General features: G+C 46.3%; 3 long non-coding RNA genes across 6 annotated transcripts in view; 1 reads left to right on the top strand and 2 right to left on the bottom strand.

The window, feature by feature from the left end:
- LOC116408920 overlaps positions 1–2,048 on the bottom strand; it is a 29,273-nt gene extending 27,225 nt beyond the window's left edge. For all 3 annotated transcript variants that reach the window (XR_004221417.1, XR_004221418.1, XR_004221419.1), the window contains exon 1: positions 2,006–2,048. This is a non-coding gene — a long non-coding RNA (uncharacterized LOC116408920). The remainder of the gene's footprint in view (positions 1–2,005) is intronic.
- LOC101734358 overlaps positions 1–10,371 on the top strand; it is a 35,357-nt gene extending 24,986 nt beyond the window's left edge. Inside the window, exons 2-3 of the long non-coding RNA XR_004221436.1 lie at positions 5,525–6,194; positions 10,321–10,371. This is a non-coding gene — a long non-coding RNA (uncharacterized LOC101734358). The remainder of the gene's footprint in view (positions 1–5,524; positions 6,195–10,320) is intronic.
- Positions 2,133–17,645, bottom strand: LOC101734567. 2 transcript variants are annotated; one of them, XR_004221430.1, is made up of 4 exons: positions 17,602–17,645; positions 10,223–10,354; positions 5,427–5,558; positions 2,133–2,173 (listed from the first exon to the last, which is right to left on the bottom strand). It is a non-coding gene; the product is annotated as an uncharacterized LOC101734567 (long non-coding RNA). The 2 variants fall into 2 exon arrangements; XR_004221431.1 differs by lacking the exons at positions 2,133–2,173; positions 5,427–5,558 and adding an exon at positions 7,315–7,349.
- Positions 17,646–18,296: the final 651 nt, after the last annotated feature.

Raw genomic sequence — 18,296 nt, 5'->3', positions numbered from 1 at the left:
CGGCAGTGGTTGCTGAGTTCTAATTACCCCCTGGGGGCTCTGCTGATCCATGGGTCTCAGCCACATCGGTCCAAGCAGGGCTCCCAGGGCGGGAATTGAACCCACGGCAGTGGTTGCTGAGTTCTAATTACCCCCTGGGGGGCTCTGCTGATCCATGGGTCTCAGCCACATCGGTCCAAGCAGGGCTCCCAGGGCGGGAATTGAACCCACGGCCTATCGGTGCAAGGCGAGCTCCTTACCGCTGAGCCATCCTTCCTCCTCCCACTTGTAGCATGTTTTTTCGTAATCTTGTCTTCTGCATATTGGCGGTTGGTGTATCCTAACCGACTGACTGAAACACTCAGGGTTACAGCCTGCTGCTTGCCCCAAGCCCTATATAACTAGGGGGGCTGTTTAACCCTTTTACTGCCAGCCATTTTGCCCCCGCAGAGGGCAATTAACCGGCCCAAAAATCCCATTGACTTAACATTGAGGCCAACTTTCACGGATTGTAGCGCAGAGAGGGAATTTTTTAGAAACGTGAAATTTACCACATTTGAAGAGGTTTGAAATCTGTGTGAGAAGATACCCCGCACAAGGGTATAAGTTTTACCCCCGGGGCAAGAGAGGTCCCCAAATTTGCCCCATTGACTTATAATGGGGATTTTGGCAAATAACTAGTTTGGCGTAGACCCATGAATGAGGTGTCAAACTGTGCGGCTTATTCGGGAATGGGGTGCTATGGCTTTTCTGAGGATGGGCAGTTAATTGCCCCAGCTGGGGGCAATTAACCACCATTTGTCGTAGACCCATGAATGAGGTGTCAAACTGTGCGGCTTATTCGGGAATGGGGTGCTATGGCTTTTCTGAGGATGGGCAGTTAATTGCCCCAGCTGGGGCAATTAACCACCATTTGTCGTAGACCCATGAATGAGGTGTCAAACTGTGCGGCTTATTCGGAAATGGGGTGCTATGACTTTTCTAGGGGGTGGGCGGTTAATTGCCCCAGCAGGGGGCAAGCACCACTCACATTTTCTTCAGGAAATGTCCCTCTCTAGTTTGGAAAGTACTATCCCTTCTGATGGTGCCAATACCAAACACATATAGTTTTATGGAGAATTCCCACGTGTATAGGCCACAAACTCCCGGCAGAAAGCTGCATACTTTAGATTTAAAGGCCAAATCTTCCACTAACAGAAAGTTTATCCCAGAAAATGATACATTTTTGGAAAGAACAGATTCTGGGGAATCCAGAATAGGTAGAACTTTCTGTCTGCTCCAAACTACCAAGTCGCAATGCTTTCCTAAACTTATTGGTTTTTATCAAAATATGTGAATTTTTTGAAAAATCGCTTCAAAGCTTCTATAGAATCTGATCTCCTACAGGCCATAAAGTAACCAGGTAAAACCCCCTAAATATGAACGCCAGGGGTCCCCTGAACAGTTTGATGCCCTATATGTATAGGTTTAGCTAAGTATGTGGCATGTAGGGGCCCAATGGGAACCCCCATATGTACTGTCATTTCAGCTCCTGCAAAATCAACACATTTACATCATTATATTTGGGATAAAGCTACAAAAAATTACGCCCACCCCAGAAACCCATTTATATTTGGAAAATACACATTCTGATAAATAGGTAAAGTTATTTTTCTACACCAAAGTCCCACATGGCAAAGCGAAGCTAAAAAACAGATCAGGAACACTAAAACAGGGATAAAAATGCAATAAAACCACAAAAATTGTGCAAATTAGTGAAACAGCAAAATAAGTCACACGGCTGTGAAAATAAACAGTTTTTAGGGAAAAAACAAAGACAAAGGCGTAAAATAAATAAGTAAAAAAAATGTTTGTGTGTGTTTGTGTATACATGTGTGTACCCATCCAAAAGTTGTGTGACAGTGTGTGTGTGTATATGAGTGTATAAAAGTGCGCTAACGTATGCAAAATTAAAAAAAATCTGTTCTAATATGTGTGCTCTAAGTGTGTGTAAGTGTGTATAATAGTGTAAAGAAAGGGCACTTACCTGGAGTGAAGCTCAGTGTAACTGTCAGATCAATTGTAAGCTCTGCTGTTTTGCTTGGTTTAACCCAGTCTCCATTTCACACCTCTGGTGGGGGGCACATAGGGGGGTCAGTAACAGGTTAACGGGGATTAGCAGCCTCATTGTTAGGGGGCAAGTCTCTGTCTAACCCTAGAACAATAGGGGCAAAAAGCCTCATTAACATTTTATAAACACGTAAATCACTGATTAAACACAAAGTTGAATTGATATCTTGTATATAAAACCTTTTTGCCTCACATTTGCATTGTTATGGGAGTTTTAGCTTAATGAATGAGGCAATAATAACATTCTGAGTGAATATATTGTATACATTTTTATTTAAAAGAAAAGTAAAACCTCCCAGGCAAAATTTTAGTTTTAGCAGCAGCAGCGCCCCCTCTGTTTAACAGACAAATTCACAAAAGTGAAAATTCACAAAAACTGTTTGTTTGGTGAATACGGTGGAAAATCCGACAAATCTGTCTCTAATTTTATTCTGTCTCAGTATCACCCCTTTTGTGAATTCCCCCAATAGAGTCTGTGAGTGAGGGGCTCAGTAATGCAGTGGCACAGTTGGCTGTTGACTGGTTGCTAGGGTCCAAATTATCCTAGCAACCAGGCATTGATTGAAACGGGAGGCTGTATTGTGAGTAGGGGAGGGCTTTAATATAAAGATATAAAGCAATAGTAGCAATAACAATACAACTGTAGCCTTATAGTGCAGTCAGTGACCCCTATTTAAAAGCTGGAGAGAGAGGAAGAAAGGAAATAATTCAAAAACTGTAACAAAGAAAAAAACGAAGGCCAATTGCAAAGTTGCTTGGAATTAGCCATTCTATAACATAGTAAAAGTTAACTTAAAGGTGAACTACCCCGTTAGGAGATTCCCACACCTTGTGTCTCAACCCTTTCTCCCTGTAGAGTGTAAGCTCTTTTGGGCAGGGCTCCCTTCCTCTCCTGTATCGGTTACTGATTGCTTTATATGTTACTCCTTGTAGAGTGTAAGCTCTTTTGGGCAGGGCTCCCTTCCCCTCCTGTATCGGTTACTGATTGCTGTATATGTTACTCCTTGTAGAGTGTAAGCTCTTTTGGGCAGGGCTCCCTTCCCCTCCTGTATCGGTTACTGATTGCTGTATATGTTACTCCTTGTAGAGTGTAAGCTCTTTTGGGCAGGGCTCCCTTCCCCTCCTGTATTGGTTACTGATTGCTGTATATGTTACTCCTTGTAGAGTGTAAGCTCTTTTGGGCAGGGCTCCCTTCCCCTCCTGTATCGGTTACTGATTGCTGTATATGTTACTCCTTGTAGAGTGTAAGCTCTTTTGGGCAGGGCTCCCTTCCCCTCCTGTATCGGTTACTGATTGCTGTATATGTTACTCCTTGTAGAGTGTAAGCTCTTTTGGGCAGGGCTCCCTTCCCCTCCTGTATCGGTTACTGATTGCTGTATATGTTACTCCTTGTAGAGTGTAAGCTTTTTTGGGCAGGGCTCCCTTCCCCTCCTGTATTGGTTACTGATTGCTGTATATGTTACTCCTTGTAGAGTGTAAGCTCTTTGGGCAGGGCTCTCTTCCCCTCCTGTACTTATTGTACAGCGCTGCGGGATATGTTGGCGTTTATAAATAAATGTTAATAATAATAAAAATATTGATGAGATAAGGTCTGTGACCAGTAAAGGCATTAGAGCTTATTTATAACCACTGGGTACATTTGCACCTGGGCAGTAACCCATAGCAACCATTCTGTGATTAGATTATTCCAGGCAGCTGCAGGTGAAACGATCAAAGCAAATTTCTGATTGGTTGCCATGGGTTACTGCCTAGGTGCACATTTGCCCAGTGTGTATAAATGACCCCGTGTGTATATTCTAGTACAGAAAGGCAGGCCTGATGCTGGGGCACAGGGGTAGATTTACAGGGGTAGATTTAGGGGCATGTCCAACCCTCATGGTATTGGCGCTGATAGTGTCTAAATTATCCGGCAGAAACACTTTGGAAAGAGGGACGTTGGGGCACAGGCTGAACAGCTACAAACAGAAAGAAAACAGAGATTTATGGGTAAAAATGATGGACAAAGGAGCATTTTTTTATATTTCCTCACAATAAGTAGAGGGGTAACACCTCCATGAATAACCTGCCCCAGGGATGGGTAACATGTAGTGGATTTTGCCCAATTGTATTTGCCCTCCTCCGGCTCAGTCTCTGGCAGTTGCTCTTGGGGATTTCAATGCCCCAGTGGGGCAAAGCGTCGGGCAGTAGCGCTGGGACTGTACTACTCACACTTGGGTCCCAGCAACAGCCTGAAACAGAACAGCGTGAGTAGCCCCCCAGCTCTGCCCCCGGCCCTTGTACCTGGGGCTGTAACTGAGGCAATAGCCATTCCCAGGTAACTTGTCGTTTGTATATAACGTCTGTATTACATTTTACCTAAAAACTCCATTTATGTGTCTGTTTCAAATTGCTGTACTTCCTGGTTACCTGACAGGGCACTTCCCCTCTCGCTCATTCATTCTCTGTAAGTACTTCCTGGTTACCTCACAGGGCACTTCCCCCCTCGCTCATTCATTCTCTGTAAGTACTTCCTGGTTACCTCACAGGGCACTTCCCCCCTCGCTCATTCATTCACTGTAAGTACTTCCTGGTTACCTCACAGGGCACTTCCCCTCTCGCTCATTCATTCACTGTAAGTACTTCCTGGTTACCTCACAGGGCACTTCCCCCCTCGCTCATTCATTCTCTGTAAGTACTTCCTGGTTACCTCACAGGGCACTTCCCCCCTCGCTCATTCATTCTCTGTAAGTACTTCCTGGTTACCTCACAGGGCACTTCCCCCCTCGCTCATTCATTCTCTGTAAGTACTTCCTGGTTACCTCACAGGGCACAATGTAATATATTGTTTATGTCATTATTTTTCTTTTTTTCTTCTCTTCTATTGGGCTGGGGGGGCTGTTTGTGCCTCTGGGTACTGGGAATGCCAGGGGGGCTGTAAGGTGCCACAGACAGTCACTATTTATTGGGCTGGGGGGGGTGTTTGTGCCTCTGGGTACTGGGAATGCCAGGGGGGGCTGTAAGGTGCCACAGACAGTCACTATTTATTGGGCTGGGGGGGCTGTTTGTGCCTCTGGGTACTGGGAATGCCGGGGGGGGCTGTAAGGTGCCACAGAAAGTCACTATTTATTGGGCTGGGGGGGCTGTTTGTGCCTCTGGGTACTGGGAATGCCTATGCCTAGGGTCTATTTTGCATTCCAGCCCAGACCTGATTAGGCCACTGACTTTACTACTTGTTTGGACCACATTATAATACAGTAATCAAGTGGCAAGGTGAGTGGAGCAGTCTGGGGTCCTATAGTTCTCTTAAAGGCCCCCCTTATAGTGATACACCCCTGATCTCAAGGAGCCAATAGCCTTACCCGTTACATGTAGAGCCCACTAATGTAGCCGCTGGTCAGGCACTGATTTAGCCATGCAGGGGGCTGTGCTTCTGAGCATTCTCTATGTATCCTTGCAGAGCTGAAGAGGAGGATGAACATCTAGAGAGAACCCTGGGGCAAAACAAAGGCAAAATGGCTAAGAAGGAGGAGAAATGTGCCATCCAGGGATCGCTGCAACCTGGCTAATCCAACATTCGGAATCCTTTTACAAAGGGAAATGGAACTTGACCACTTTATTATTTATTTTGTATAAAGACACAAAGGCAATTGGCTTCTCGCTGCTCAGAGCTCATTAGTGATCAGTTTAGATACATGAGCCGTGGCAGCTTGGGAATCAGTGTAGTCTGCAGCATGCTCAGTACTGGGGCAGTTGTCTGGCCAAACAGGGTAGAGTCCCGGGAGGGTTCCTGTGTATGTTATATATATATATATATATTAAAAGGAGAGATAAAATAACTACACAGAATAAACATGCGGCACAAGGCAAATAATGAGATGCCCAATATAAATGTTTTTCTCTGTATTTCCACTTTCATCCAGGAGGCGCCACCTCTTCCTTTTCTTATTCCCCATTCCTATCCAGGTACTAAGGTGCTTACAGCGCCATTCTGAGGGTTGGAATTGGAAGCGCAAGAGAACGGACGGCTGCAGTTGGGAGATTCTCCTTATAAAACGTCACTGTGTATGAGGGAAATATGCGGCCAAACGGGGGCCACAAGTGCCAGGGCCCAGGAGCGCATTTAAATGGTTAGTACCCCCCCCTGCTGAACTCTATACTGGCTGAAGGGTTACTGATAATGCATAGAAGTAGGGTGATTCTCCTGTACCATATACCAGCAGGGGGTAACAGATAGCACCCAGAGGATATCTCCTGTATTATATACCAGCTGGGCACTCTTATACTGCTCAGAAAATATCTCCATTACTCTCCTATCAGCTCCCCAGTGTAGATTCTTCTGTTCTATGATTATTTCCATGTATCCCCATTGGCGCTGCGCTGTAGCTCAGCTCCCCTATCAATTGGCTTCTTATTGCCAGTGATGAGAAAGGGATTTTCCCTGTGACAGTTGCTTCCAGCTGCCATAGACACTGTGACAGGGACAATTTAATAGCCGGCATCATAAATCATGCAAAAAAGAGGATTTGTGGGGAAATGTCAATGTAGCCAGTAATTAAAAGGACAGCAATGTTTTGCCATTTCTAGGCGCCATCATTGCCGGGACATTATGAGGTTAAGTGACTCTGTCCAGGGTCACAAGGTAAGGGGCCCAGTGGGGCGGGTGTTACCTTACATCAATGGGTCCTGAGTTAGACTCCTGCCCTGGTGGCTCTTGCTTACACTGGGGCTCAATTCTGATACCGTCCCTACCCACCCAATCAGAGCTGAGCCCCATTGATGTAGGCAGGGCTCCCAGGCGGGAATCGAACTCAGGGCCCATCGGTGTAAGGCAGTCTCCCTACCCGCTGAGCTATCCTTCCTCCTCCCACTTGTAGGGTGTTTTTTCGTAGTCTTGCCCCAAGCCCTATATAACTAGGGGGGCTGTTATAGTAGGGGGAATGAATCCTCCATTTTCAACATTCTCTGGGGGGGGGGGAGTCACAGAGGGGAGAGAGGCCTTCTTTGCAGTAAAAGTGGTGGGAAAACACTTTCTCACAGAAATCCGCCTAAATTCCAACTCAACCGCCACTTTCCCATTTTTAAGGAAAGAAAGACTGTCTTTTAAAGGGCATTTTCCTGCCATTTTTAAAATGGAGTGAAGCTCAGTGTAACTGTCAGATCAATTGTAAGCTCTGCTGTTTTGCTTGGTTTCACCCAGTCTCCAATTCACACCTCTGGGGGGGCAGTAACAGGTTAACGGGGATTATAAGCCTCATTGTTAGGGGGCAAGTCTCTGTCTAACCCTAGAACAATAGGGGCAAAAAGCCTCATTAACATTTTATAAACAAGTAAATCACTGATTAAAAAAAAAAGTTTAATTTATATCTTATATATAAAAAGTTTTGACCTCACATTTGCATTGTTATGCCAGTTTTAGCTTAATCAGTGAGGCAATAATAACATTTTGAGTGAATATATTGTACAGGTATGGGATCCCGAATTACGAAAGCTCCGAATTACAGAAAGCCCGTCTCCCATAGGCCCCATTTTAATCAAATAATTCAGATTTTTAAAATTGATTTCCTTTTTCTCTGTAATAATAAAACAGTACCTGTACTTGATCCCAACTAAGATATAATTACCCCTTATTGGGGCAGAACAGCCCTATTGGGTTTATTTAATGGTTAAATGATTCCCTTTTCTCTGTAATAATAAAACAGTACCTGTACTTGATCCCAACTAAGATATAATTACCCCTTATTGGGGCAGAACAGCCCTATTGGGTTTATTTAATGGTTAAATGATTCCCTTTTCTCTGTAATAATAAAACAGTACCTGTACTTGATCCCAACTAAGATATAATTACCCCTTATTGGGGCAGAACAGCCCTATTGGGTTTATTTAATGGTTAAATGATTCCCTTTTCTCTGTAATAATAAAACAGTACCTGTACTTGATCCCAACTAAGATATAATTACCCCTTATTGGGGCAGAACAGCCCTATTGGGTTTATTTAATGTTTTATTGATTTCTTAGTAGACTTAAGGTATGAAGATCCAAATTACGGAAAGACCCCTTATCCGGAATACCATTGGTCCCGAGCATTCTGGATAACGGGTCCCATACCTCTATACATTTTTGTTAAAAGTTACATTTTTAGTTTTAGCAGCAGTGTCCCCTCTTTATTCCCGTCACTGACACTCGCCCCAGCTTATCTGTGCCCCCCCATAGCAGAACTACAGAGCTGCCTGACAGCATTGCCCCCCCCTAACTTTAGCCGTGCCCCTTCTGTTCCCAGCAGCCCCTTGGGGATCAGCAAGCAGCACATACACACTGGCACCCAAACTGGGATATTGGGGTACTGGGAATTCAAATCAGGGGCCGTGACTGATAATGAATAAAGCGCCGGGACCTTATTCCCAGCCTGGGGCCCACACTCACTGTTCCTCTTCCCCTCAGATTAAGTCCCGGTACAGCTGCGCAGTGATTGGATGGGCTGCAGGGTGAATGCTTCCAGCATATCCAATCCCTGCTCAGCTGCACCGGGACTTAAACTTCCAGAACAAAACAAACTGCAGGCTGAGTATAAGTCCCGGTACAGCTGCACAGTGATTGGTTGGGCTGCAACACGAAGGCTTCCAGTCTATCCAATCAGTTTTCATCTGTACCGGGACTTAAATACCGAGTGCTGATTCGACTTCATGTTCCCTCAGTTTTTCCTTTTAGCCCTCAGGATTGGAAATACAGTAATTAGTGCAGAGTTTGCTCCCACACAAACCAACCAGCTTCCAGTCACAAACAGTAAACAAACAAGCTCCCACCTTGTAAAACTCGACACCCCATAAAATATCAAGGGGAATTAAGGGGGACAAAAGTGGATGGAGAGGCTCAGGGGGTGTAGGGACCCGCGGGTAGGGCTGGTATTTTACAGTAAAACATGTTGCTTGATGCCAATGTTATTAATAGGGAAACACATAAACATATAGGAAGGCCCTACCTGTGGGGGGTAACAGTTTCTATGGATGTGAATCCCCTACAAGTGCTATTCCCCTAGTTGCTGGGCAGAAGCCCCTGTATCTCAGTCACTCTATGGGCAACTTTAGCCCCCAAACAAAAAATGCACCCTCCCCCCATGCACAGCAGACTGGGGCAGGGCAGCTGGGTACAGGGTACAGGTACCAAGGGGTTAAAGAGGTTTATGGCCAAAGTTTGGGCACCGTGTTGGGCAGGCAGCTTCCAGTAACAGGGAATAGGGGGGCTGTAAAGTGCCACAGTCAGTCACTATTTATTGGGCTGGGGGGGGCTGTTTGTGCCTCTGGGTACTGGGAATGCCAGGGGGGCTGTAAGGTGCCAGAGACAGTCACTATTTATTGGGCTGGGGGGGGGCTGTTTGTGCCTCTGGGTACTGGGAATGCCGGGGGGGCTGTAAGGTGCCACAGACAGTCACTATTTATTGGGCTGGGGGGGGCTGTTTGTGCCTCTGGGTACTGGGAATGCCAGGGGGGCTGTAAGGTGCCACAGACAGTCACTATTTATTGGGCTGGGGGGGCTGTTTGTGCCTCTGGGTACTGGGAATGCCAGGGGGGCTGTAAGGTGCCACAGACAGTCACTATTTATTGGGCTGGGGGGGGTGTTTGTGCCTCTGGGTACTGGGAATGCCAGGGGGGCTGTAAGGTGCCACAGACAGTCACTATTTATTGGGCTGGGGGGGGGCTGTTTGTGCCTCTGGGTACTGGGAATGCCAGGGGGGCTGTAAGGTGCCACAGACAGTCACTATTTATTGGGCTGGGGGGGGTGTTTGTGCCTCTGGGTACTGGGAATGCCAGGGGGGCTATAAGGTGCCACAGACAGTCACTATTTATTGGGCTGGGGGGGGCTGTTTGTGCCTCTGGGTACTGGGAATGCCAGGGGGGCTGTAAGGTGCCACAGACAGTCACTATTTATTGGGCTGGGGGGGCTGTTTGTGCCTCTGGGTACTGGGAATGCCTATGCCTAGGGTCTATTTTGCATTCCAGCCCAGACCTGATTAGGCCACTGACTTTACTACTTGTTTGGACCACATTATAATACAGTAAGCAAGTGGCAAGGTGAGTGGACCAGTCTGGGGTCCTATAGTTCTCTTAAAGGCCCCTCTTATAGTGATACACCCCTGATCTCAAGGAGCCAATAGCCTTACCCGTTACATGTAGAGCCCACTAATGTAGCCGCTGGTCAGGCACTGATTTAGCCATGCAGGGGGCTGTGCTTCTGAGCATTCTCTATGTATCCTTGCAGAGCTGAAGAGGAGGATGAACATCTAGAGAGAACCCTGGGGCAAAACAAAGGCAAAATGGCTAAGAAGGAGGAGAAATGTGCCATCCAGGGATCGCTGCAACCTGGCTAATCCAACATTCGGAATCCTTTTACAAAGGGAAATGGAACTTGGCCACTTTATTATTTATTTTGTATAAAGACACAAAGGCAATTGGCTTCTCGCTGCTCAGAGCTCATTAGTGATCAGTTTAGATACATGAGCCGTGGCAGCTTGGGAATCAGTGTAGTCTGCAGCATGCTCAGTACTGGGGCAGTTGTCTGGCCAAACAGGGTAGAGTCCCGGGAGGGTTTCTGTGTATGTTATATATATATATATATATTAAAAGGAGAGATAAAATAACTACACAGAATAAACACGCTGTATTATATACCAGCTGGGCACTCTTATACTGCTCAGAAAATATCTCCATTACTCCCCTATCAGCTCCCCAGTGTAGATTCTTCTGTTCTATGATTATTTCCATGTATCCCCATTGGCCCTGCGCTGTAGCTCAGCTCCCCTATCAATTGGCTGCTTATTGCCAGTGATGAGAAAGGGATTTTCCCTGTGCCAGTTGCTTCCAGCTGCCATAGACACTGTGACAGGGACAATTTAATAGCCGGCATCATAAATCATGAGCTGCCCTTGAAAATGCAAAAAAAAAGAGGATTTGTGGGGAAATGTGAATGTAGCCAGTAATTAAAAGGACAGCAATGTTTTGCCATTTCTAGGCGCCATCATTGCCGGGACATTATGAGGTTAAGTGACTCTGTCCAGGGTCACAAGGTAAGGGGCCCAGTGGGGCGGGTGGTGCCTTACATCAATGGGTCCTGAGTTAGACTCCTGCCCTGGTGGCTCTTGCTTACACTGGGGCTCAATTCTGATACCGTCCCTACCCACCCAATCAGAGCTGAGCCCCATTGATGTAGGCAGGGCTCCCAGGCGGGAATCGAACTCAGGGCCCATCGGTGTAAGGCAGTCTCCCTACCCGCTGAGCTATCCTTCCTCCTCCCACTTGTAGCATGTTTTTTCGTAATCTTGTCTTCTGCATATTGGCGGTTGGTGTATCCTAACCGACTGACTGAAACACTCAGGGTTACAGCCTGCTGCTTGCCCCAAGCCCTATATAACTAGGGGGGCTGTTATAGTAGGGGGAATGAATCCTCCATTTTCAACATTCTCTGGGGGGGGGGAGTCACAGAGGGGAGAGAGGCCTTCTTTGCAGTAAAAGTGGTGGGAAAACACTTTCTCACAGAAATCCGCCTAAATTCCAACTCAACCGCCACTTTCCCATTTTTAAGGAAAGAAAGACTGTCTTTTAAAGGGCATTTTCCTGCCATTTTTAAAATGGAGTGAAGCTCAGTGTAACTGTCAGATCAATTGTAAGCTCTGCTGTTTTGCTTGGTTTCACCCAGTCTCCAATTCACACCTCTGGGGGGGCAGTAACAGGTTAACGGGGATTATAAGCCTCATTGTTAGGGGGCAAGTCTCTGTCTAACCCTAGAACAATAGGGGCAAAAAGCCTCATTAACATTTTATAAACAAGTAAATCACTGATTAAAAAAAAAAAGTTTAATTTATATCTTATATATAAAAAGTTTTGACCTCACATTTGCATTGTTATGCCAGTTTTAGCTTAATCAGTGAGGCAATAATAACATTTTGAGTGAATATATTGTACAGGTATGGGATCCCGAATTACGAAAGCTCCGAATTACAGAAAGCCCGTCTCCCATAGGCCCCATTTTAATCAAATAATTCAGATTTTTAAAATTGATTTCCTTTTTCTCTGTAATAATAAAACAGTACCTGTACTTGATCCCAACTAAGACATAATTACCCCTTATTGGGGCAGAACAGCCCTATTGGGTTTATTTAATGGTTAAATGATTCCCTTTTCTCTGTAATAATAAAACAGTACCTGTACTTGATCCCAACTAAGACATAATTACCCCTTATTGGGGCAGAACAGCCCTATTGGGTTTATTTAATGGTTAAATGATTCCCTTTTCTCTGTAATAATAAAACAGTACCTGTACTTGATCCCAACTAAGATATAATTACCCCTTATTGGGGCAGAACAGCCCTATTGGGTTTATTTCATGGTTAAATGATTCCCTTTTCTCTGTAATAATAAAACAGTACCTGTACTTGATCCCAACTAAGATATAATTACCCCTTATTGGGGCAGAACAGCCCTATTGGGTTTATTTAATGGTTAAATGATTCCATTTTCTCTGTAATAATAAAACAGTACCTGTACTTGATCCCAACTAAGATATAATTACCCCTTATTGGGGCAGAACAGCCCTATTGGGTTTATTTCATGGTTAAATGATTCCCTTTTCTCTGTAATAATAAAACAGTACCTGTACTTGATCCCAACTAAGATATAATTACCCCTTATTGGGGCAGAACAGCCCTATTGGGTTTATTTAATGTTTTATTGATTTCTTAGTAGACTTAAGGTATGAAGATCCAAATTACGGAAAGACCCCTTATCCGGAATACCTTTGGTCCCGAGCATTCTGGATAACGGGTCCCATACCTCTATACATTTTTGTTAAAAGTTACATTTTTCGTTTTAGCAGCAGTGTCCCCTCTTTATTCCCGTCACTGACACTCGCCCCAGCTTATCTGTGCCCCCCCATAGCAGAACTACAGAGCTGCCTGACAGCATTGCCCCCCCCTAACTTTAGCCGTGCCCCTTCTGTTCCCAGCAGCCCCTTGGGGATCAGCAAGCAGCACATACACACTGGCACCCAAACTGGGATATTGGGGTACTGGGAATTCAAATCAGGGCCGTGACTGATAATGAATAAAGCGCCGGGACCTTATTCCCAGCCTGGGGCCCACACTCACTGTTCCTCTTCCCCTCAGATTAAGTCCCGGTACAGCTGCGCAGTGATTGGATGGGCTGCAGGGTGAATGCTTCCAGCATATCCAATCCCTGCTCAGCTGCACCGGGGCTTAAACTTCCAGAACAAAACAAACTGCAGGCTGAGTATAAGTCCCGGTACAGCTGCACAGTGATTGGTTGGGCTGCAACACGAAGGCTTCCAGTCTATCCAATCAGTTTTCATCTGTACCGGGACTTAAATACCGAGCGCTGATTCGACTTCATGTTCCCTCAGTTTTCCTTTTAGCCCTCAGGATTGGAAATACAGTAATTAGTGCAGAGTTTGCTCCCACACAAACCAACCAGCTTCCAGTCACAAACAGTAAACAAACAAGCTCCCACCTTGTAAAACTCGACACCCCATAAAATATCAAGGGGAATTAAGGGGGACAAAAGTGGATGGAGAGGCTCAGGGGTGTAGGGACCCGCGGGTAGGGCTGGTATTTTACAGTAAAACATGTTGCTTGATGCCAATGTTATTAATAGGGAAACACATAAACATATAGGAAGGCCCTACCTGTGGGGGTAACAGTTTCTATGGATGTGAATCCCCTACAAGTGCTATTCCCCTAGTTGCTGGGCAGAAGCCCCTGTATCTCAGTCACTCTATGGGCAACTTTAGCCCCCAAACAAAAAATGCACCCTCCCCCCATGCACAGCAGACTGGGGCAGGGCAGCTGGGTACAGGGTACAGGTACCAAGGGGTTAAAGAGGTTTATGGCCAAATGTGAAATGTGAAATGACAGAAATGTGCAGGAAATATTCTCCCCGGGGCAGGAAACAGGGATTCTATTCTGTAAGACACACAGGGGAGACAGTGATTCAGTCTCTCATGATACAATCACACCAATACCTGCGCATGGAGACATTTATTTTTAAAGGCAAATTGACCTGTAAACAAAACCTGTATGTAGTGGGTCTCCCCGAGTGAAGGCTCAGTCTTTCACGCTGTCCCCCCACATTCACTAATCACTGAGACCTCTTTGCACCTCCCAGAATTCCAAGCACAACGACACTTTGTCTGTGGCCAAACCAAGGGGAATTTCACTCTGCCCTGCAGGTTTCTTTCCAACTGCACCATCGGGCTGGCTACTGGCAGAATAGGGGGACCCACAGTGCCCTGGTTGTCATGGTGATACACACGGAGTGGTGCTGATGCAGAATGGGCCAAGGCAGAGTAAGGGCAAGACACTGAACCCCCAGCAATATTACCCCAGGCTGAGGCAGCCATTTCTACAGCTTGAAACCCACTGGGGGTTATTTAGAAACACTGGGCCAGGAAATTCACCTGCAGTGTTTTTGTTTTATGCAGAACTTGCCCTTTAATCTGGGTGAAACCACCTTGTGCCACACTGAGCCCCGCCCTCCCCCCAAACCACCCTGGCCCCCCCCTCCCCCCCAAACCACCCTGGCACCGCCCTCCCCCCCAAATCACCCTGGCCTGACCTCCCCCCAATCCACCCTGGCCCCCCCCTCCCCCCCAAACCACCCTGGCACCGCCCTCCCCCCCAAATCACCCTGGCCTGACCTCCCCCCAAACCACCCTGGCCCCCCCCTCCCCCCAAACCACCCTGGCACCGCCCTCCCCCCCAAATCACCCTGGCCTGACCTCCCCCCAAACCACCCTGGCCCCCCCCCCAAACCACCCTGGCCCCCCCCTCCCCCCCAAACCGCCCTGGCACCGCCCTCCCTCCCAAATCACCCTGGCCTGACCTCCCCCCAATCCACCCTGGCCCCCCCCCCAAACCACCCTGCCCCCCCCCCCAAACCACCCTGGCCCCGCCCTCCCCCCCAAACCACCCTGGCGTGGTGGTGTAAGAGCATACCTCCCAACATTTGAAAAATGAAAAGAGGGACAAAAAGATTCAGCGTGCGCAGCGTGGCAATTTTTTGACCACGCCCACTTTTGTGGCCACGCCCCAATGCCCCCCATAGAAAGTGCCCCCCATAGAGACAGCCCCCCCTACACAGCGCCCCCAATTGAGACAGTCCCCCCATACACAGTGCCCCCTGTTGAGACAGTCCCCCCCAAAAACAGCTGCCATAGACACTGTGACAGGGACAATTTAATAGCCGGCATCATAAATCATGCAAAAAAGAGGATTTGTGGGGAAATGTGAATGTAGCCAGTAATTAAAAGGACAGCAATGTTTTGCCATTTCTAGGCGCCATCATTGCCGGGACATTATGAGGTTAAGTGACTCTGTCCAGGGTCACAAGGTGGGTCGGTGCTTATCTTACATCAGTGGTTGCTGAGTTCTAATTACCCCCTGGGGGGCTCTGCTGATCCATGGGTCTCAGCCACATCGGTCCAAGCAGGGCTCCCAGGGCGGGAATTGAACCCACGGCAGTGGTTGCTGAGTTCTAATTACCCCCTGGGGGGCTCTGCTGATCCATGGGTCTCAGCCACATCGGTCCAAGCAGGGCTCCCAGGGCGGGAATTGAACCCACGGCAGTGGTTGCTGAGTTCTAATTACCCCCTGGGGGGCTCTGCTGATCCATGGGTCTCAGCCACATCGGTCCAAGCAGGGCTCCCAGGGCGGGAATTGAACCCACGGCCCATCGGTGCAAGGCGAGCTCCTTACCGCTGCACTATCCTTCCTCCTCCCACTTGTAGCATGTTTTTTCGTAACCTTGTCTTCTGCATATTGGCGGTTGGTGTATCCTAACCGACTGACTGAAACACTCAGGGTTACAGCCTGCTGCTTGCCCCAAGCCCTATATAACTAGGGGGGCTGTTTAACCCTTTTACTGCCAGCCATTTTGCCCCCGCAGAGGGCAATTAACCGGCCCAAAAATCCCATTGACTTAACATTGAGGCCAACTTTCACGGATTGTAGCGCAGAGAGGGAATTTTTTAGAAACGTGAAATTTACCACATTTGAAGAGGTTTGAAATCTGTGTGAGAAGATACCCCCGGGGCAAGAGAGGTCCCCAAATTTGCCCCATTGACTTATAATGGGGATTTTGGCAAATAACTAGTTTGTCGTAGACCCATGAATGAGGTGTCAAACTGTGCGGCTTATTCGGGAATGGGGTGCTATGGCTTTTCTGAGGATGGGCGGTTAATTGCCCCAGCAGGGGGCAATTAACCACCATTTGTCGTAGACCCATGAATGAGGTGTCAAACTGTGCGGCTTATTCGGAAATGGGGTGCTATGACTTTTCTAGGGGGTGGGCGGTTAATTGCCCCAGCAGGGGGCAATTAACCAATGTTTGTCGTAGACCCATGAATGAGGTGTCAAACCGTGCGGCTTATTCGGGAATGGGATGCTATGACTTTTCTAGGGGGTGGGCGGTTAATTGCCCCAGCAGGGGGCAAGCACCACTCACATTTTCTTCAGGAAATGTACCTCTCTAGTTTGGAAAGTACTATCCCTTCTGATGGTGCCAATACCAAACACATATAGTTTTATGGAGAATTCCCACGTGTATAGGCCACAAACTCCCGGCAGGGCACTGCCAAATCCCCAAAACACTGCGCCAGAAAGCTGCATACTTTAGATTTAAAGGCCAAATCTTCCACTAACAGAAAGTTTATCCCAGAAAATGATACATTTTTGGAAAGAACAGATTCTGGGGAATCAAGAATAGGTAGAACTGTCTGTCTGCTCCAAACTACCAAGTCACAATGCTTTCCTAAACTTATTGGTTTTTATCAAAATATGTGAATTTTTTGAAAAATCGCTTCAAAGCTTCTATAGAATCTGATCTCCTACAGGCCATAAAGTAACCAGATAAAACCCCCTAAATATGAACGCCAGGGGTCCCCTGAACAGTTTTGATGCCCAATATGTATAGGTTTACCTAAGTATGTGGCATGTAGGGGCCCCAATGGGAACCCCCATATGTACTGTCATTTCAGCTCCTGCAAAATCAACACATTTACATCATTATATTTGGGATAAAGCTACAAAAAATGACGCCCACCCCAGAAACCCATTTATATTTGGAAAATACACATTCTGATAAATAGGTAAAGTTATTTTTCTACACCAAAGTACCACATGGCAAAGCGAAGCTAAAAAACAGATCAGGAACACTAAAACAGGGATAAAAATGCAATAAAACCACAAAAATTGTGCAAATTAGTGAAACAGCAAAATAAGTCACACGGCTGTGAAAATAAACAGTTTTTAGGGAAAAAACAAAGACAAAGGCATAAAATAAATAAGTAAAAAAAATGTTTGTGTGTGTTTGTGTATACATGTGTGTACCCATCCAAAAGTTGTGTGACAGTGTGTGTGTGTATATGAGTGTATAAAAGTGCGCTAACGTATGCAAAATTAAAAAAAATCTGTTCTAATATGTGTGCTCTAAGTGTGTGTAAGTGTGTATAATAGTGTCAAGAAAGGGCACTTACCTGGAGTGAAGCTCAGTGTAACTGTCAGATCAATTGTAAGCTCTGCTGTTTTGCTTGGTTTAACCCAGTCTCCATTTCACACCTCTGGTGGGGGCCACATAGGGGGGTCAGTAACAGGTTAACGGGGATTAGCAGCCTCATTGTTAGGGGGCAAGTCTCTGTCTAACCCTAGAACAATAGGGGCAAAAAGCCTCATTAACATTTTATAAACACGTAAATCACTGATTAAACACAAAGTTGAATTGATATCTTGTATATAAAGCCTTTTTGCCTCACATTTGCATTGTTATGGGAGTTTTAGCTTAATGAATGAGGCAATAATAACATTCTGAGTGAATATATTGTATACATTTTTATTTAAAGGAAAAGTAAAACCTCCCAGGCAAAATTTTAGTTTAAGCAGCAGCAGCGCCCCCTCTGTTTAACAGACAAATTCACAAAAGTGAAAATTCACAAAAACTGTTTGTTTGGTGAATACGGTGGAAAATCCGACAAATCTGTCTCTAATTTTATTCTGTCTCAGTTTCACCCCTTTTGTGAATTCCCCCAATAGAGTCTGTGAGTGAGGGGCTCAGTAATGAAGTGGCACAGTTGGCTGTTGACTGGTTGCTAGGGTCCAAATTATCCTAGCAACCAGGCATTGATTGAAACGGGAGGCTGTATTGTGAATAGGGGAGGGCTTTAATATAAAGATA

Source organism: Xenopus tropicalis, chromosome 2 (assembly GCF_000004195.4).
Source record: "Xenopus tropicalis strain Nigerian chromosome 2, UCB_Xtro_10.0, whole genome shotgun sequence".
Taxonomy (NCBI): domain Eukaryota; kingdom Metazoa; phylum Chordata; class Amphibia; order Anura; family Pipidae; genus Xenopus; species Xenopus tropicalis.
This window is presented reverse-complemented; position numbering and strand designations above follow the sequence as displayed.